The following is a 13,930-nucleotide window of genomic DNA, read 5'->3' as shown; positions in this document are numbered from 1 at the left end:
CTTGGTACACATCTAGCAGGCTGCAGAGCACGTTTCTGCAGCAGGTACCCTTCTCCTTCACCCTACCAAAAGCAACACCAACAGCTTGCAAAGCACTTGGTCTTCTACAGCGGCAGCAGCAACGAATGACAGGCAAGCACCTCCAGCCCACCCACAGCCTGCCTGGGCAGCAGCAGGTTCCCCCTGTGTCCTCCCTTGCTCTGGTTCCCCCCTTGCGTGAGCCCTGCCTCCGAGATCAGGCAGCGAGGCAGAGCCGCGGCACCCCTCCAGGGCTGCTGGTGTGCCTCAGGCCTGATAACTCTCATCAGGGGAAAAAAGCACTCGGTGCAGGCAGGATTTGAAATTACAGCAATATACAGAAGCAGATGGGAGCCATCCTCCCTTGCAAAGTAAATTCCAGCCAGCAGCCAGTGCTACCGGTGTCTGAATAATGTAATAACAGTGTCCAGAGGAAAACTTGCCAGATCATTAGCTGTTCCATGAAACAAATCACACCCCTTTGAAACTCCCTGGGTGCCATAGCAGGACATCGTACAAACTGCAGAAACCCCAGTGAGAACACTAGGAAATCAGGACAGAGGGCTCAGCCCAGCACTCCATGTGAATATTTTTCTTCTTCAACATCCTCAGCACCACATGCCCATCTCTATTGTGCCATTTCTGCACCAGCAAGATCCTTCTCCTGTATCCATTTTCTATTGTGGGACTTGACAGATTTGCTGCCAGACACCATCCTTCTCACATTGCCCCCACCACCCTCCCCAGTTCCCTAACCACCAGGAAAGGTTCCTAAACAGGGACCAGTTCTGGAGCCTCATCCCCAAGGAGCCCTAAGATGCTCATCCAAACTTTCCCATGCACCCTTTAAATAAATCACAAGATGACATAGTTTTCATTATTTATGCTGTTCTGCCTAGACATGACTGGCCCAGCAAATTTCCCTTGCTGCGTGAGATCTTTACATGTGGCCGTAGGATGTACTGCAGGATGCTCTCCTTGAGAAGACTAGCAGGGAGGGAGAGCTGGCTGGTGGGGCCTTGAAGCAGGTACATTTTCACCAAAATCTGAATCGCTATTTCTTTTTCGAAGTGACCTCAGCTGAATAACTCATTAATTCAAGAAAGAGGCAGAAACTAAGCTGTGGGATTTTCAAAGGCTGCTCGGGCACAGGAAGCACAGACTGCCTGTGTCTGCCCATAGGATCTATATTACTATGGATGGGGAGAGTGCATGTAATTGTCACTGGAAAGTTGCAACGTTTTCCAGCAGCTCACAGGTAGTAGGTTTTGAGGGTTTATGTTCACCCTATATGGAGAAAAAATAAGTACAGTTGACACATAATGCTCACTGGGAAATGCGAAGGTTTTATTCATTCACAGCATTTGGAAAGGCTCTTCATTCTTATAAAATCTGCATTCACCTAGGGCAGTTTTCAGACCATTCACAGTTATCTGAGGTTGGAGCCTTGGAAAATTGCTACAGGGCAGAGAAGGAATGAAGATGCATAGGCTCCCTAACAGTCGAGATTCTGAATTACATCACTGTTCCATAAATATATTCATTTTATTCATGTTCATTCCTGAAAGAATTTACTGCACCAAGGATGTCATCTTGACTATGCATCTTAGAATTGATCATTTCCCCAATTAAGCTGTTCGGGCCTCAGACTTAAAGAGCTGTCACAGCTGCTGCAAGCTGATTTATCTCCTGATGACGGGCAGAGCTCCTGACCAAAAATTATTAATGACACAGCTTCTTTTTTTGAAATAACCTTAACCCAAGCATATATCTTTTTAGTCACATTAATATCTGAACGCATAGCCCCAATTCTTCGCCAGGTGTTAAATGGATGTAAAATCCTAAACCTTAGTCTTTTAATACAGAGCCTTTCAAATGAAGAATAAGAGATTAATCCAGCCCTGTTTCTGTGCCAGGCTGAACTGCAACCGCTGCTGTTTCATGGGAAAGGCGGGCTCTGGACAGGGCTTTAGTTTACATGGCTCTGCTTCCGAGGCAGCTCTGGGACTCAATGCCCTGCTATAAGGCTCATCCCATGACTCCTCGTTGTCCCATGATTTCCGTGGCCTGGCTGGGGAAAGGATTCTCCCCAGCAGGAGAAGGCTCACAGATGAAATGTGACAGGTGCCCTTTCACCAGTGCAGGAGAGTTAGTTCTTTTTCAGCCTGCTTTAGGGTTTAACACCACTCCCACTGAAGTCAATGAGGAGTTCTGCCTTTGTCATTAGCCAGGCAAGAAATGGTCCCTTCCTCAACATCGGCCATCGCTACAGCACCTGAGGCCCTTGCACTGTCCTGGCCAAGGATGTTTCATTGCTTAACAAATTTTAATGTAAAATGAATTGACGGGATGTCGTTTAGGGGGGTTATTGCATAGGCAAAATGGCTTGGGTCCATAGGAAGACTCGGACAGCAAGGCCCTGACTTGGCTGAGTTTTCCTGGGCTGTAGAAGCATACAGGCACAAACTCAAATCAAATTACCTCTGATTTGAATGGCCCTAAAATCTTTTGCACCTTTAAAAGCCCCTTCACAAATGCTGGTGACTGAGATAATTCAAACATTCAGCTGAGCAGTTCTACCATATTCCAGATATATGTCAAAACTTCCACTTAAACTTTTGTTTTAATTAGTTTAAAAATTCATCTGAATGTTTAAAAGTTTTAAACAGCTAAGCGTCTTTCTTATTATTCAGTCCTCTTATTATTCATTTTCAAAAGGCCCTCTGACACCTATCAAATCTGATAGACGGAGCAGTGATTTCTCTCAGGCGAGTGTAAATCTTACACCACTTCCCACATGATATTACTTTCCACATGTCTGATGGCTCTGGAAACAAGTAATCAAATTAATAGGACTATTTAACTTTCATTCATATCTTAGCTGCCACCATAAATTTCAACCGTCAGAAGATGGTAAAATGTTAGTTTTGCTTTATTTGGAGGAGATATTCATTTTCACAACTTCTGCCTTATTAAATCCAGCAGCTTATTTCTTGGGTAAGATGGTATGATTCACGCTGACAGCAGTTTCAATAACCACTCCAAACCTTTGCTATTTACATTTGGTTTTGTGAACAGGTCATATTCCCAGCATTAAAAGTTTATGATGATTTAATAGGGAGATTGTAAATATAATCTACCTGGGTCTGAAAACTTCAGAGGTTAAAAAAACACAATAGGAACCAAATGCAGCAACACAGTTCCTCAGCTGATCCACCAAGTTCCTCCTCAGCAATATCCATTACTGGGAACATATCAAAACTGTCCTCTGGTTACTGTGATGGCTTCTCACTGCCTATTGCAGCAGGTTCATTATGTCATTATTCACCTGCAAAGCACCCAGTAGTCTCAGTCCAGAATATGTAAAGCTTCGCATCACTTTACAGGAACAAGGTTTGCTGTCTTCTCCTCTGCTGTGGCTCAATGACAATAGCACGGAGAACTCTTGGTCCAGGGCTGAAGAACTGAGGACACGATGAAGGCAGTGCAAAAGTCATCAAGTACTGCAAATTTGTTAGTTTTCACTTCTCAGATGAAGCGTAGTAATAGCCTGACTGTGTGACCCCTGAGCCCACCTCAACTGCAGACCAAAACTTTTAATTTAAACCCCCATGAACCGCACCTCTTGTTCCCCACTGCCCATTCCAAATGAAGGGCAGGTTTTCAACCTCCCCTTTGCAAGCAACAGCTCTTTGTACATTTCAGAAAAACACTATGCAAGGATCTTCCCCTTCTTTCCCCTTCAGCCTCCACCCACACATACAAACAATTCCCTCAAAAAGGAAAAGCAGAAAAGAAAGCATGTGATGGTTGCTATCAACACTGCTTCACATAACTGAATGGGTGGCAGCTGAAGACCATGGTGGGGCTGTGTGACATGCACAGTAGCATGAACAAAATAACATTTCACCAGTTTTAGGCAAACATCTTGAAACACCTGAAGTGGATTTTGGTTGTAGTATGTACCCTGCACAGTGACTAAATAGATCAAACCTCACAGCTCAGAGTTGAAAACTGCTTGAGCTGTTTTGCATTCAGTCGTAATAAACAGTTTGCAAAAAAGATTATCGGTCTTGTGACATGATAGTTTGGCATTTGCAACTTAAAATTACATTGGACATTTTGCAGCTTTATGATATTGCAAATTCAAGCTTGGTTGGCTATCCATTATCATCTTACTTCTTTCAGAATTACTGCTTCCCAGGTTTCTTCTTCCTCTTGGAGATATGTGTTTCAGATTATTTTCCCTCAGATTTATTATCCTGCAGTTTTCCGGGATGAATCTCCGTTTCTATAAAAACCCCTGCCTACCTTTATAATCTCTTTAGGTCTCTTTTTATTATCTCATTTTCTCTCTAGTCCTCCTAATTCAATATCCTCTGAATTTTGTAATCATGCTCTTCTCACTTTTTTCTTTTAGATCATTAATGATGGTATTTAATACAGCCTCTCCTTACACCACTCCTAAAGTACTGCATGATCATAATAATGCTTAGCTTTTAGAAAGCACAATCTATCCATAACTCACAAAGAATTTCATATGTCAAGCAAATGCTGTTACCCCATATTACAACCGAAGATGCAAATGATGCAGGCACTCACCAAAGCTGGTTTCCTTCCGTGCACTTCTACAGTCAAGGGGCAGAGAGACACAGACTGTCTTCTGAGCCCATTTTGGAGTGGCTCAATGAGCTTTCTACTTTGAACAGCTCTTTAGGGGACCCCAGTCCCTCTATAGTCAGGAATAGTTTAGCAAATGCCCCTGGGGAAGGGACCTTGACAAGGGACAGCTCAGACCCAAACCAAGCTCAGTCCACCCTTTGCCAAATGGAGTGAACTGCGGGTCTCTGTCCCTGCTTAGTGCATGGGCAATTTTCTGTGTTGGAAATTTATGTATGGACAAGAAGGAATTAACTCTCCTGTTAGGTTTTGGGTATTTTTCCCAGGTTAAAACCTAAAACTTTTACTTTCCAGTTTTCAATAAGAAAGATGTATAATCGGGATGTGACAGATCCTGTTTAATATGCCTCCACAGAGGTGGAGGTCCATTGCTGTGGTCCCTTGCCCACAGCCTGGGAAGCAACGACAGAAACTGATAGGTTTTTGTGATATACTCAGTTTGTGGCAGGGTTCAGAGAAACCCCATCCCCATCCACTGGTCCAAAGGCTGATACGGTCTGTTTCAGAGGTACTCCAAAGTTCTCAGCCCTTCTAAGTCTCCTTCCACACAACCTTCTGTTAAGGTGCACCAGTGTCTCAGACAATATCTGCTCCATAGGACTGTGGTTTTACATATGACACACCATGGACAAAGGATGGACAAGAGGGAGAAGGTACCAAGTCCAGCGCTACCCAACCTTCCCCGCTCTGCAGCCCCAGCTGGGTGTTCCTGCACACCTAGCGGGACAAGGACTTTGCAGACATACAAGGCCATCTTTGAAGACATAGCCAGCCTCTTTTCAGTTGTCTGTGGAGACAGGACGAGGGGCAATGGCTGCAAGTTGGAGCACAGGAAGTTCCACTCCAATATGTAGAAGAACTTTTTCATGGTGAGGGTGACAGAGAACTGGCATAGGATGCCCAGGGTGTTGTGGAGTGTCCTTCTCTGGAGATATTAAAGACCCGCCTGTACGCGTTCCTGTGTGATTTAGTCTAGGTGATCCTGCGGGCAGGGAGTGGGGGTGTGGAGTAGATGATCTTTTGAGGTCCCTTCCAACCTTTAATGTTCTGTGATTCTGTGATTAGTTGCATCCCTGGAGCAGCTATTCAGTCTAGCTGGAAACATGGAAGGACACATCTGCCGCTGCCTTATGACCGAGTGATTTTCCATCCCCTACTGCTACCCTTGCCAGGCGCAGGGACACAGCTGGCTTTCACTCCCCCTGAGGCTTTGAGCCTGGCTGGGACACACAAATAGCTGTGCAGTCCCATCCTGCCTCTGCCCCTCAAGATGAAGGTGGTTCACTCATCTGGGAACTAATTCCACCATTTCAAACTACCTTTTGTTCTGAGTGCTTTTCAGAGGTACCATGTGTCCGTAGCTCCCGCTGAAATTCATCTGGGCTGACTGCTTTTAAAAGGGCGGTACAGGGGGCAATCAGAGCTGAAGACAGCCAAAACAAGAAAACCCTTTTTTGAACGCCACAGCCTGAAAGTCTCCTGAGCACCATGTTTCACTTGTAGTGTGGGGGACACTGTCTCTGACTGCTAAGAAACATGTGGAAAGATGCATTTGTTTGAACCTGAAGTATCCTCTGGTGGTCAATGCTGATTTGATATCCTCTTCACATAAAACAGAACTAAGAGTAGGATAATATTTTCAACAGCTTCCCACTAAAACACAAGCAAACAAACAAACAAACCAACAAACAAAAGTACAGAGATCCAAAAATCCAATGACCACTGTTACTTCCTGGTACAGTTTCACAGTGTTGCAATATCTTTTGGATTATCTGTTCTTGACTGGCTGGTGTTATGGGCATTCTGATTAGCAGCAGTAATGTATTACAGGAGTTTTTCAAAGGTGGAAGGACATTTCCCTCTCTTTTTTTGGTCAAATTTCACTCGGAATAATTACATTCTGAAAGCCTAAAGTGTCAAAGGCTTTATTTGGCCTTGCCATAAAACTGCAGTGTAATTTTTTTGCACCGTTAAACATCTGCCATTATCCACATGAAAGGTAGCTCTATGCTGCTGATTGATTAAATAAATTATTGCCTCATACCCCCATCACCATATTTATGGAGGTGATGATCACAGGATAATTTTGTCATTTACTTCATTTAACATGACCCATGCCTACCCTCCCCCTGGCAGGAAGTTACCGTAACGTCCCAAGCCCACAAGGAGCTGCAAACACACGGGAACTCCTGCGTGTTTAGCAAAACACCCTGTGCAAACACATTAAGATTAGATGGAGGAGTTTTCATTCCCCGCTACGCTTTAATTAGGTAAGAATCTGTAGGGAACAAAGCTGACCAGAAACCTCTTACGGCAGAGCTGGGGCTAGAGCTCGGGCTCCGTACACCTCTCTCCTTCTGTAAAAGCTTAGACAACCAGCTCCCGCTCGCAAGAGCGTAACATGGGACTAGAGGATTATCCGTCACAATTCAAACGCAATTCTCTGATAATGGTAATAGTGTTCCAGTGTTAGAAGTGATAGACTTACATAATTAGCTGCAAGTGCTATTTCTGTGTGTATAAAATCTTTTAATTATTTCCTTTTTAATTATTTTAAATTACCTAATAACTCTTTGGCAAAGAGGGATGTATGGGAGGGAGGTAGCACGAGCCCGCCATCGTTATGAAAGCTTTTCAAGAGCTCCATTATGTGCTGCGAGCATCTGACTCTTTGTAGCATGAGTCACCCACAAAGTCTTGAGCCATCAAGTAATTAAGGTTCCTTAATACAGAGTGGGAGGGGAGGAAGTAATATCATTTGTCGTTATGATCAGTCACATTCCTACAAGTATATATCATAACTGTTTTATAAATGGATTATTAGCAAATCAGATTACAGCACTAATTATTTCTCCCAGCATTTCCCTTACCCATGTGCCGTGGACTCATCCACTCCCCAGTACTACTATACTTCTCTACCATCTGCTTTCCTCCCCCTTCGCTACCTCACACACAAGTGCAACCATTTATGTAAATGCACCCAGGACAGGAAGAACCCAACAATAGCTGTTATCAACACTTCAAAGCAAAAAAACCCAAAAAACAACCAACCGACCAAACAAAAAAACCCCCAAAAAAGCATTGCTGGCTTTCACTGGAAATCTTTCTGAGTGGATCACTGCACGGTGACCTAGGTACAGCAAGGTGGCCGTAACCCAGTTCTGAGCAGAACCGTGAAAGAGAAATCTGCAATACAAAGCCATCTCCACACTGGTGAGCAATCTCAGAAGAAAGGACAAGAATTGGCAGACCTGAAAAGAAAACCACCTTTCTCATCTTTACTGGAAAAAAGCAGGGCTGTTAGGTAAGGCATGTTAGGTAATTTTTCTTTTTTTCTATTCTAATGAAGATTGAGCCCAAGAGAGCTAGATTATTCCAGCAAAAAAATCAAGGGCAGGACAAAGTTAAACAAGTGCTGATGAAAGGAGCAAAGTGGAGGTTCAGGAATTAAAACAAACCGAAGGAAAACATAGGTGGAATCACAGGCCAAATTTGTTACACAGAGTCAATGAAATCTGTTATGATTTCCAAAAGCAACTGCACAATTTAGTGGTCCTGGGGAACTCTAATCATTGTGGTAGTTGTAAATTTTCAGAAAAAGAATAGAGATTTAGATGCTTCTGTTCTGCTGCTTTGCACCCCATACAAAAGTCCTTTAAAATCATCAAGACAAAACCTGAAATGGTACACAACATGAAAGGTGAGGCAAAACTGCTCCCTGGATCCTCTTCCCAGCACAGTAAAACACAACTTCTGCCACAGATTTACCAAACAGCAAAGGAAAAAAATTCAGGTTAAAAAAATAATGGGTTGTGAGGCCACAGGTCTTCTGCCAATTCTCCAATCTTTCTTATGTAATTTCCAGAAGAAAAAGCAATCAAGAAGATGGTGTGGTCTTAAATTCCTTTGCCAACTAGTAAGGTCTGATTAACATTACCCCAAGTGTTTTATAGGGATGGATGAAGAGCATTAAAAATTCTGGGATTAGTCTCAGCAGTACTGAAGAATTTGCAATGGTCTTCTGCTTAATCTCTGCCTAATCTCCTGATCAGGGTGCACACAACCAATTCCTTTGCTGAAGCTGCCCCCTTACCAGCACACTTCGTCTCCCCACTGCTATCAAAGCACTGTGTGTGTTGGCTCTGCTCTCCTCCATATCATCCTCATATCAACTACATTACACACACATCAAGGCAAAACCCCAGCTTTCCACCCCTAAATACAGCTACCACAGACATTTCAAGGCATGATGACATATCAGGAAAAAAAAAAAAAAAAAAAAAAAGGGACCAAAGGGAGAACATACAGCCATGTCCAGAAGGACTGTTGGTTTCCACTTCAGGTACCTACCTCTCCAGGATGAATAAAGTTTTCCTGTGTTCAGCTCTGCCAGTAGCACTGCAGGTGAGAGGAACAAAAGCCCAACGCAGCCTGATGCGCTGACTACAGCCATAGGGAAAGACCTGTGCATCCCACCGACTGTGGATATGGAATATCCCTTTGACCAGTTTGGATCAGCTGTCCTGGCTATGTCCCCTCACAGCTTCTTGTGCACCCCCAGCATCCCCACTGGTGGGGCAGTGTGAGAAACTGAAAAGTCTTGGCTTGCTGCAAACATTGCCAAACAACACCGAAAATATCAGAGTGTTATCAACATTATTCTCATCCTAAATCCAAAACACAGCATCACACCAGCTACTAGAAATAAAATTAACTCTGTCCCAGCTGAAACAAGGACAAGGGGGCTCTGGATGGGTGGATTCACAAGTGTCAGCAACCCACGTTCAGGTCTCCAGGACAATGTGACTCAAAAGTGTAATTACATATCCTCTTCTCCCATCCCAGTTAGCCTGAAGTTGACAGCTGAATTTCTGCTGGCTGAAGAGCACGGTTTCATCCACAAACACTTCCCGCAACAGCGGCTCTATTCCTCAGTAGATCGGGTTTGATTCTCTTTAAATATTGCTATAGTATCATTTTAATCAGTAATTACGCACAGAGCAGAGTCATAAACCCTCTCTAAAGTGAGTCCCCCTCACTGGTGCTGAAACAATAGCATACGCCTATGGTATGGGCAAATGTCTCAACTCTACTCTCTCTAAGGTGCTACTTCACAATGTTAAACCTATAAAACTCAATCATACTCTAGCCTGGGAGAAAAATTCAGAGAAAACTCTGGAGGAGTCAATTTATTTGGAAGTTAACCAGACATATTTCAATCTCGATTGGACATCTTGAGACACAACATAAATTTTTATATAGGTTATTTGATTCTCACACCTCATAAATTAAATAGAATGATCTCTGATATATCTAATGACTGGTGGTAAAACTGTGGAAGGATGGATTTCTGGTACATTTGTTTCCAGTGCCCTGCAGTTAGGTCCTTCTGGGCATCAGTTAAGGTTAACGGGAAATGAGGGGCAGTGACAGGAGACAGTTTCAAGTCCTGAGCAATTTGCAAAGGAAAGTCAGGCTGCTTGGATCAGCCTACCAGCCACTCTGCGTAGGACAAAGCTATCAGTGCGTTACGTGTTGGTGCCAGGCTCTGCTCAAAATTGCCCCAAAGCCATAGAGAGCTGGAGCATTGCTTGGCAAGTTGAAAGCAAACATTCCAGGGAAAAACTGTTTTCATGACACAGCTGGATGACGGATTCATTAGGTTCATTCATCTCATCCAAAGTTGCTCACAACTTCCCATGTATTTGCCGTTTAGGCGAGCCAATAGTGCTCAAATAGAGCTGCAAATGGTGTGAAAATCCAAGTAAATGGTATCTCCCAAACATCTCCATCAAATACAGAGTCATCTAAACCCCCATGGCAGGCTTTTGTGGTTTTGAGTGGACAACACAGAAAGGAAGTAAGACAGCCTGTTACAAAACAGAATTTGACCCACCTTGACTAGCTGCACGATTCACACAGTCAGGAAGATAAATAACACCACTTACGGGCTCATGGTCCATAACTAGACACAACTTGTGTGTGACTAATTGTGCAGATACACTATTTGCATGTCCAAATGTACAACTAAAAATGTCTTTCAGTAAAAGCTCAAGATAAAACACCACTTTTTTGTAATTCCAGGTGACAGGAGATAGGACAAGGGGAAATGGCAGCTGCACCCAGGGCAGGTTCAGATTAGATGTTAGGAAAAAAAATTTTACTGAAAGAGTTGTCAGTGCCTGGACCAGGCTGCCCAGGGAGGGGGTTGAGTCATCATCCCTGGATATGTTTAAAAAAAGGGTAGATCAGGTACTTAGGGATATGGTTTAGCATAGGACGGGACCAGTTGGACTTGATCTTAAAGGTCTTTTCCAACCTTGTGATTCTGTGATTCTGTGAAGTAAAACTCACGTGTTCCCAGGAAGCAAACACCATCAAATTGAAATATTCAAGTAATATAACTACAAATAATTATCTAAATAGGGAGATTAATTTAGCTCTGAAGCAGAAATGTATAACCCTGTGCAACATTACATATATAATAGCAATGATATCAGTTATACAACAGCAGAGGTATTACAGAGGAAGTTATACTGTAATCAGAACTGGCATATGGCTGATATGCAATAATAAGTCTCATAGCTGTATTGTCATCAGCAGTCATTTAAGTCATACTGATTACCACCAGCCTCTTACGTAGTTTGGCCACTTGTTCCTATTTTTTCTGTACTTTCCTAACACTTATCGGGTTTTTTTTTACTTTTTCACTTCCTCTCTTACTTGCCCTTGTTTCTTTTCACCAACCCTAACTTTCTTACTTTCTTCCTTCTGAATATGATTCCCATCAGCAAGTGCCACATTTTCCTTCAGCAGCTTCATTTCTTTCTCAAGTCATTATCAAATGAGGTTTGACCAGTCATATTATAGTAAGGTTATTACCAGTGACAGTAAAGAACTACATTTCTTAATTTAGGAGGTCTCTTCTGGTCTTCTATTTCTTTCTTGTTCCCTAGTTCATTTGACAAAACCTGGTCATTTTGACAGACATCTGTATCATTATTAGGCTTCAGAGTGAACGTCCCCTTGCAGAGCAGTGCCGTGCAGCACAGCACAAAGGAGGAAACAGTGGGAAGGGATTAGTTTCTCCCAGAGCTCTCATTTCACATAAGGAAGAGAACTCTTTATCTATGTTTATCTTGCTTTTAGAGGTTGGCTTTGTAGCCAGGTGGATGAGCGGCATTTTAGTTCTAAAGGAAGCCTGTTTTCAAGCTTCGTGTGCCATATGGCCCACAAAGAAGTAAAACTCCAGCCTATGGGCAGGGTGTTCAAGACCTCCGCTCTAGGCAGCTGCATTGAGCTCTGAATTCTCAGTATGGTTTTCGGAAATGTGTTAAATTTTATGCATTCTAATTTGATTAAGTTCCTTCTCTTGGCAACTGGTCTTTGTCAGACCCCTTTCTGATCAGCAGGGGACTAATACAACCTGGGAGCTACAGCCCAGGCAATGGAAAACATTACAGGCACGGTGGAGGACGTATTTGCAAAGAATATCTTCTGCACCTGGGCTCCATTTATTAAGTTTGCAGAAAGGACAGCTCCTGCCAAGAAGCCAGACACTCTGACCTTGTTTGAACCTGCCTGCTGCCTGCAGAGCGGGATCTGTAGCGAGCGGGAGTGAAGGAGGGGCACGGAGCACACTGTTGCTCCTCAGGGACTCGCTGCAATATATGGGGAGTTTATGTTCACAAAGTGTTTTACTTTTAAAGCCTGTATTCTTTCATCTCGTCACAGGCTATAACTTTGCTATTGAGCTATATTGCTGTGTCTAGTCAGGGCGGGTGTTTGTATGCTGGTGTCAATCATTTCTTTTTGTACCCTTCATCGGCTGCAGCTCACGGAGTGGCAGGTGGTTCTTGCTCTCTGCTCTATTGATGCTGCTTGGGTTTATTATATCATTTCCACCCCCCCACCCCCCCTCTGCCCCTCAAGCTTTATAACCCATCAAGGTCTAAAGTCTCTAATAAACAGAAAGTTAAAAGGGAAAAAAAAAAAATCCCTGCACAAGAAGTTAATACAGCTTGGATTCAATAGCCAGCTCATCTTCAGCAAGGCTCTAGTTTTCCCACTATGACATGAAATTGAACTTATCCTATAATGCGGTTCTCATTTAGGACTTAAAGATGTTAGCATTCCATGCAAGTCTTAATGATCATGCTTGGCTCTCAGACACTGCAGAGGTAAGTGTCCTGGAAATAGCTAAGCTGGATAGATACAGATACTGTTTTCCCTAATAAGAGCAAGATCCTTCAAAACAACGGATTATTTAGCCAGAGTGCTACCTTTCCAAACAAATAAGATATTTACTTTCCTCCTTCACAGAAGGGGAAGTAAAAACTCCACAAGAACAAAAAAAAAACCAAAAAAAAAACCCCCAAATATCTCCTTCCTCACATAACTGTGATGTCTACCACTTAAAACTGCTCCTTCCAGTCTGAAAGCAGCAGACTACTAAAGAGCAAGTTTAATTTGATGTCTGCTGGACAACTATTTAAAAACAGGCATACCCTTAGGCATCGTGCTGACTGGAGACTTCATTCAGTGCATTTAACATCCCAGTGTGGTGCATTTTGACTCTCTGCAAAGTCACTTCTGGGGCTGTAGCCCACAGGGCAAAAGCTTCTCCTAACCTGGGACTGCACCACAGGGCTACAGGGGAGGGATTAACCCAGAAGGGGAGTTGCCACCCCTCATGGCTGGTGGTGCCTTGGCCAAGGGTGCCAGCAGGTGCCAGTGAGGATGGTGAGGGGGGTTGTGGGATTGTATAATTATCTATCAAGAGGAATAGGGACAAGAAACAACCCGCTAATTTTGCATTCCATAACATTGGCCGATCGCCATCCCAGCCTCTTTGTTACCACTGATCCAAGCTGGATTTGAACAAGTTAGATGGAAGTGAAACACTGTGTCCTGTAACTAATCCAAAGAGGCTCCCAATTATGTCTACTTCAGCCATTTCGTACTAACTCATAAAATTTGTACACACTTCCCCTTTGTCTGGAAAAGCAAAGCAAAAAGAAGGAAAACCTGACACATCATTCAGGCACAAAAGCTGAAAAACAATTAATTAGGTTGACTTACATAGGACTTGCAGTAGGTTAAAGACAATGCTGTAAAGAGCATAAGTAGTTGACCACGCACACTGTTTATGATCTAGACCTGGAGATGTGGTGGGAATAAAGCCCTGAGACCAGAGGAGCAGCCAGTGCCTTGGCAGAGTCTCAGGCCTGAG

Source organism: Gallinula chloropus (genome assembly GCF_964237585.1).
Source record: "Gallinula chloropus genome assembly, chromosome: 3".
Lineage (NCBI taxonomy): Eukaryota > Metazoa > Chordata > Aves > Gruiformes > Rallidae > Gallinula > Gallinula chloropus.
Note: the sequence above shows the minus strand (reverse complement) of the source record.